This window comes from Poromitra crassiceps (assembly GCF_964638095.1).
Source record: "Poromitra crassiceps genome assembly, contig: HAP1_SCAFFOLD_59, whole genome shotgun sequence".
NCBI lineage: Eukaryota > Metazoa > Chordata > Actinopteri > Beryciformes > Melamphaidae > Poromitra > Poromitra crassiceps.
In genome coordinates, this window is record NW_028152258.1 from 1,007,441 (window position 1) to 1,015,079 (window position 7,639).

The window sequence follows — 7,639 nt, forward strand, 5'->3', positions numbered from 1 at the left end:
GGTTAATAAGAACCGAAAGACTATAGACCAATTATACGCCTACGTCACAATGACAACAAAGCAAGCTGCGCGCGCAACGTGTAGGCAGAAAGTCGTTAGCCCAGCATAGACAGACAGCGAAAACTCTGTCAAAGCCCCGCTGTCAGGACTGCTCTATGCCCATCTGCAACACACAGTTATATTTTAGTTTTAAAATGCAGTTCTCGGCTTACTACCACAGCTTATCGCCTGGTGATAAGCAATGTTATGCATCGAAATTAACGTTGTTTAATGGGACATGTCTTACAGACCCATACGCACTGGCGCTGTCAATTGGCCAAGCCTAGTGGCCGGCAATACATATCGTGCATTCCTTTATAACTGGGGATAGCGTAGATAATTATTCTGTAACTTGCAAAGATATATTGTTATGTTGATAATGCACACAACTCAATGACATTATGTAACGTTACTTGGTCGTTAACTAACCGAGCGATGTGGCTGAGCAGCCTACAGCTACAGGCAGCTTACCTGATTATGAAGAGCACTACAAAGTCGGGCATTTTTAATGATGTCCTCGTTCCAATCAGTTCAACTTAATAATGACATTATTTAACGTTACTTGGTCGTTAACTAACCTAGCGATGTGGCTGAGCAGCCTTTCAGTTCAGGCAGCTTACCTGATTATGAAGAGCACTGCAAAGTCGGGCATTTTTAACGATTTCCTCTTTCGGCTTGCAACCAAAGACACCTACGGTTAGCATTAAAAGCAGTATGAGTTGACGGGATTCGGTAAAACTTTACTCCTTGCTTTGTTGATAGTGTAACAGACTGTGTTGTGTTGTGTTCTATTGCGTGTGTGCGAGGCTAACCGTAGGTGTCTTTGGTTGCAAGCCGAAAGAGGAAATCGTTAAAAATGCCCGACTTTGCAGTGCTCTTCATAATCAGGTAAGCTGCCTGAACTGAAACTAGGCTGCTCAGCCACATCGCTAGGTTAGTTAACGACCAAGTAACGTTAAATAATGTCATTATTAAGTTGAACTGATTGGAACGAGGACATCATTAAAAATGCCCGACTTTGTAGTGCTCTTCATAATCAGGTAAGCTGCCTGTAGCTGTAGGCTGCTCAGCCACATCGCTCGGTTAGTTAACGACCAAGTAACGTTACATAATGTCATTGAATTGTGTGCATTATCAACATAACAATATATCTTTGCAAGTTACAGAATAATTATCTACGCTATCCCCAGTTATAAAGGAATGCACGATATGTATTGCCGGCCACTAGGCTTGGCCAATTGACAGCGCCAGTGCGTAGGCTATGGGTCTGTAAGACATGTCCCATTAAACAACGTTAATTTCGATGCATAACATTGCTTATCACCAGGTGATAAGCTGTGGTAGTAAGCCGAGAACTGCATTTTAAAACTAAAATATAACTGTGTGTTGCAGATGGGCATAGAGCAGTCCTGACAGCGGGGCTTTGACAGAGTTTTCGCTGTCTGTCTATGCAAAGCTGACTGCTTTCTGCCTACACGTTGCGCGCGCAGCTCAATGTTGACAAGCTGTATAAGGGGTCTATAGACTACTCCATTGCAACAGCAGTGGCCAGTAATATCCGCCATTTTGGACCGTAGGTGACTGCCGTAATGAGGCCAGTAAATCGTCCCGCAGGACAAATATCTAGCAAAATAACGTCTAACCATATTCTCTTTCCTGATGTTGTGCCAAAAAGTGATTAGCTGTAGGTTGTGTCGTGGTTCTGTGCTGCTTGCCCACGGTGTAACGGTCCAAAATGGCGGCCGCGCTGTTGTAAAAAAAGCATCGTATGTCAACTCTATCAATCCAAATTCTTTGAAACAGATGACACAGCATCGACGTAACTTTCAACTCCAGTAGGTGGCGGTAATGCACAAAAAGCTGTTTGCCGCCATAAAACAATAGAAGAAGACGTAACTTCCGCCTTTACGTTCGGGACAGCATGGCGTTAGCAGAACTCGTTTCAGCTCTCAATACTTTAGCAGACGATTTAGAGAATCATCAAGCATCAGCAACTGATGTTTGTGATAGGGTGAAAACCATCTCAGAGAGGGTGGAAGAACTTTCTGCCTTCACAGGTCTGGACACCTCAGGTGTTCTAATTAAATTGACACAGGTGTTACAGGCTCTCCCAGTGGCAAGGCGAGTAGGAAGACCTACCATTGAGATACCCGCCGAGGCTATAGAGTGGTACCTTTGTCATGGTTTCAAAATTCGAGAAATCGCGGCCCTGTATGGAGTCTGCAAAAATACCATTCTCAATAAAATGCAGCAAAATGGTCTAAGGTAAGAATTCTTCTACCACTCTGTAATGTGTGCTTTGCCTTGTCTAGTGTTGAAGTGATGTAGCCTAGTCCTGAGCTGTTTCTAGGTAGTCTCTTGCCCTGTTGGGACTCTTTCTGCTAGCTATGCTAATAGCTAACAGGAAAAGTCGCAACGGGGCAAGGTGTAGAGGCCATTTACACCTGGCGTTAACATGCGTTTTCTGTCATCAGATTGCAATCATATTGTGTTTTATCACTGGACATGCCAGGTGTAAACACCCCCAAAACGCATTGAAGAAGGATTGCAATCTGATCGGCCAAACCACCTCCGGAGGTGGTCAGGGATGCATTGTGTACACATTGAACACAAGTGTAAATGCAATGTGTCCTCTCAATCTGGATACAGCAACTTTATGCGGATTGAGAGGACAACCATTTCTGCAATCTGATTGCAATCAGATTGCAGAAAATGCATGTTAACGCCATGTGTAAATGGAATCAGGCTGAAGTGATAAAATACAATCTGATTGCAATCTGATGGCAGAAACCACATGTTAACGCCAGGTGTAAATGGCCTCGTAGTCTCGTACATGAAGCCCGATTTATACTTCGTGGTGCGATGGTATTTGGGCATTCTTATACCTCTGATAGAAACCTCTGTTGTCAGCAAGTTACATAGCCTATTTCAGCAAAACCCTATTGCAACAATGATTTACCTCACCTGTTATGTCTGGGGTCATCTTAACGTCTACTCGTGCTTTTGTGTGCCACCCCAGACGGATCCGCTCGCTATGCCGACCACCCGCAGTGCAGACGGCCCACAATGCCCACAGCCCAACACATTTATCACTCTCAACTCGTCAAGCGTCCCACGTTCGGTTTAGGGTTATGTGTGGGGTGGGAGAGGTTAGGTTTAGGGTTAATGTCTGGGGTGGTTTAGGCGTGGGGGTGGGAGAGGTTAGGGTCCCGGGGAGGTTAGGTTTAAGCATGGGGGGTGGGAGAGGTTATAGGTTTAGGTGTGGGGGCTGGGAGAGGTTAGCTCCAGCCGGTCCACCGACACGCTGCACGGCGCCTCGCTCAGCTAGTTCTGCTTGTGGGCTATCGGCATTGCGGCCTGTCGTCACTTAGCGGCACCCCCCAGACAGTTTTAAGTTGGTCACCAGAACCAGTGATGTGTGTTTTCAATGAATCTAACATGGTTAACATGGAAGAATCTGGAGCACACGGGTCACTGGTGAGAAGGTTTCTTTAATAGGCTAAGTGCACCAACATTTCGACGCAACGCGTCGCCAGGATGAAGACGCGTTGCGTCGAAATGTTGGTGCACTTAGCCTATTAAAGAAACCTTCTCACTAGTGACCTGTGTGCTCCAGATTCTTCCTTTGTTGTGATATCCTCCTGTTCTGAGAAGCACCAACCTCCCTCTTTTGGGGAGCTGAAGCGCAAGAGATTTCCTTCTTCATGGTTAAAATGGAGTTTAAAGTTCAATGGGTTTATAGGAGGGGGGCGTGTCTGATGAAATAAATATCACATATCTAAATATTGAATCAAGCAACTTAAAACCTGCCAGGGGTGCACACAAAAGCCCAAGTATGTTGTTAAATTGACACCAGAAGTGTTTTAACGTGAAATATCCCTTTAATATGGACCTTGTTTTCTCCTCTGTTAGTGTGTCAGCCATGTATTCAAATGTCACAGATGCGCAGCTGGATACTCTGGTGCTAGAGATCCACAGAGCGCACCCACAGTGTGGATACCGCATGATGAGAGCGTATCTTCGCACAAGAGGTCATCTCATGCAAAGTAGGTTACTTGTTAAAGCATCAGTCCTCCCATATAGAGACACTGCATGTAATAGGCCACGCCCATCACGGGGGAAGAGCTCCGTTCATTTCCACACACCAGCGTCATTTTCCTTGAATTAAACATAGCTAAAAGCTGTTGTGTGGTTGGCTGCGCAGAAAACAAATGTAAAAAATCGACAGTTAAAGTTTTTTTGTACTCCTGAGCAAAACAAGGAAGCCATTGAGAATTGGCGAGAAGAAAAATGTGGATCTAGCTGTCAAGAAGTAAGTTGGAGTGTTCATCTTCCGTATATACGATCTTTTGATGCAACACGCAACCATGCACGTGACATAGGAGAACGCCAGGATTGGACAGGAGTTTGTGTTTTCCCCCGTCTTGGGCGTGGTTTCTGAATGATGACGCGTTACGCAGTGTCTCTATGATTGCATCCCATTAAATATTCCACCATTTCAAGATAATTATTTAATCTAAATAATTAATAGATTAATCACAAGTGTTATTATTATTATCCATTCATAGCCTATCGCATATCCTGTCATACAATTCAATTACATCTCTTTCCCTTTACCATGTCAAGTTGCAAGAGTGCGCAAATCACTCCAAAGAGTGGACCCAGAGGGCACAGAATTTCGAGCTCTGGCCAACCGGACACTATATCGCCGGCAATATAATGTTGCAGCACCAAATTTCATGTGGCATATAGACGGAAATCACAAATTAATCCGGTAGGTAACCCCTAAACCCTTGTGTGGCCTTGCCTGCCCTGTAGGTGTGCGCACAATGTCTCCCTCTGTCTCTCTCCCGCTCCCTCTCTCTCCCTCCCTCTCCCTCAGTCTCTCTCGTGAGCCTCAGGCTGATTACATCATCACTGATGATGTGTGTGTGTGTGTGTGCATGTCTGTCTCTTGTGTCTGTGTGTGTGTGTGCGCGCACGAGTGTGTGTATATGTGCATCACTGATGATGTCACAATGCCTCTGACATCACTGATGTCATCACTGATAAACTGATGTCACAATTTATGACATCACTGATGACATCATCACTGTGAATTTATGACATCACTGATGATGTCATCAGTGGGACAGAGACACAGAGCCCCAGCTCCCACTGATGTTGCGGACTTTGTGGTCCTGTTAGCTTATGTGGACTTTTTACTGCAGAATAACTGTTACTGTTCCAGTGAACTGCACCTTATGTACATTTTTGCATAGGAAGCTATTTTTGCTTTTGCTAACCTCATGTACAGTACATACCTGCTACTATGCTATGTATATATCTCTTGATTAGCTGACCTCTCTATCTCTACCCTCCTCTTTCCTTTTCACAAAAACTACAAAATGGTGGCGCTTGCAAGAAAAAAAGATTTTCACCCACTTCTTTAAACATGTAAACCTGTGATGTGACACAATGGATGTGACAATAAAGTTGATTCTGATTAAAATTTTAACCTGAATCTTTGGTCAGTTTACTCATGCTAACCTTTTTTTTGCCTCAAAATAAGCTGGCGATTCGTCATCCACGTTGGGATTGATGGTTTCAGCCGCTGATAGGATTTTACTCCTCAAATCCCTGGATACGTGATAAGATCTCATTTTTTCTTAACCAATAAGCAAACATTTCTTCATTAAGTCCAGATTGGATTCAGCAGGAGAGGCGGATATCTCACCATGGAGGCCCAGCTGATGTGAAAATATGCAATTACAGAGATGATCTTATCATTTGTTAATTCAAATATATCTTTGATTCCTGAAGTACACTTGTAGGTCCCTGAGTGAGCTGCTGTGAGTTTGTAAAGATAAACTTTCTCCCTTTCTGACAGGAGACATGGTGGCTTTGGGGATTAACCATTAGAGGGTTCAGTGGAAATTGAACAATGTTTTGTGTGTGACAAGCTGTTATCTTAAGCTATGTTTATGGCAGGTCTGGGAAACGGATAAGCTGTGCAAGGATGTCACTCATATGACTGCAGATGGAGACTTCTTCATTCCAAGACAGAGCCTGCTTTTAGGAAATGAAACTGCAACCCCAGAATGTTACATTTTGTACAGGCTGCAGAATATATAGGTCACAGTGCAGTAAAACGTTCAGTTAACAGAATGGCAGTAGTCACATGTTTAAGCAGAAGTGGGGGGGACATTCCAGCAAATGCCCGCAGCAGGCAGAATCTATGTGAGAAGGTTTTTAACGTTTTTTTTCCCTAAAAGGTTTTACCAGACGTCATATAGGCCATGGTAGGTTAACTTTGGAGCAGAGGTCACGGAGATCTGCCGGACATGAAAGCCATTCCCCTGTAGGACAAATGGATAGGAAAACAGCACTAAATTAATGAGTGATGTTTTTACTATGCGTTGACCTTTCCCCCCAGAGAAGACAGGATCTGCTCTAAGGACACAGCCCATGTGAGGAGAGGTCCCGGGTTCGAATCTCAGACGGCCCGGCGTTGGTCTTTGGGAATATTAGATGCTCAGTAGAATATATTGGTTATCTTATGATAGAGTGTGTCTAGAACAGTAATGGAATGGTGTCAGATGTTGTATTTTGCTGTGTTTTGAATAACCTCAAACTTGCATTACTTGCTACACAATAAGGGAGCTATATAATATTTAGATAAATATCAGCCTATTATTACTACTGCAACTATAGAATGGAAAATAAATGTATAGTCAAATTAGTTAATAATTGGTAATTGATAAGAGTTTCCTCCTCCTGATTAAACAAGGTGAGGTTTTCTCTGATTTGTTGAATTTAACTGAAGGAACCAATCCTCTTCTCTTTTTACACTCAATAGAGTGGTTTTAGACTAAGAGGTAGTGGTTTGGGCTGTATGATGTTTAAATCCAGTTCAGACTGGGATTAACCCATGATTAGCTGAATTTGATCTTATCCAGGATGTAGAATTAGTTTATATAGTCTAAAGTAATCATAGATAAAGTGCTATAGGATTTCTAAATAGGTAAATAGCTAAATTAGCTGACCAAATTATAGGAGTTGAAAATAGGAATTTAAAGTAAATATATTGACAGTTGCTTTGGTAGACAGGGAAGTAAATAGGTAACTATTTCAAGTGAGGGTTAGTCTGTGACCTCCAGTGGAAGCCAGGTCACATGATGCGGACCAAGAGGAGGAGGAGAAAACATGCCTGCATAGGAGTGACAGAAGGGAGAGATCATATGACCACCAATGACAGCCCAAGCAGTGAAGGATGTCCCCAGATGGAGGAGGAACCTTCGGGGAGAGACGCCCCCAAGAAAATGCACTTTAAAAGCCCACGCAAAATATTAGAATTGGTCGGTTTACAAGGGTCTATTTTTTGACCTGCTTCATATCAGCTGTGAGGGAAAGACCACTGCAAATCCACCTCGGAGATCTCTGAATGGGGTAATATAACTTGACCTGCCTTTGTACCACTATGCAATATTCTCTATATAAAATAATGTTCTAAATATCAGAATTGCTTGTTGTATTGGTTTTTCATATATCTGGAATAATTGGACACACTGGAAAGCAGGGGCGGTTTTAGCATCAGAGCTTTGGGTGGGCTCAGCCCACC

General features: G+C 43.4%; 1 long non-coding RNA gene across 1 annotated transcript; it reads left to right on the plus strand.

The window, feature by feature from the left end:
• The first annotated feature begins 2,107 nt into the window (after nucleotides 1-2,107).
• LOC310800753 lies at nucleotides 2,108-5,610 on the plus strand. Its single transcript, XR_014553895.1, has 4 exons — nucleotides 2,108-2,304; nucleotides 3,952-4,085; nucleotides 4,666-4,813; nucleotides 5,591-5,610. It is a non-coding gene; the product is annotated as an uncharacterized lncRNA (long non-coding RNA).
• The last annotated feature ends 2,029 nt before the right edge of the window (nucleotides 5,611-7,639 follow it).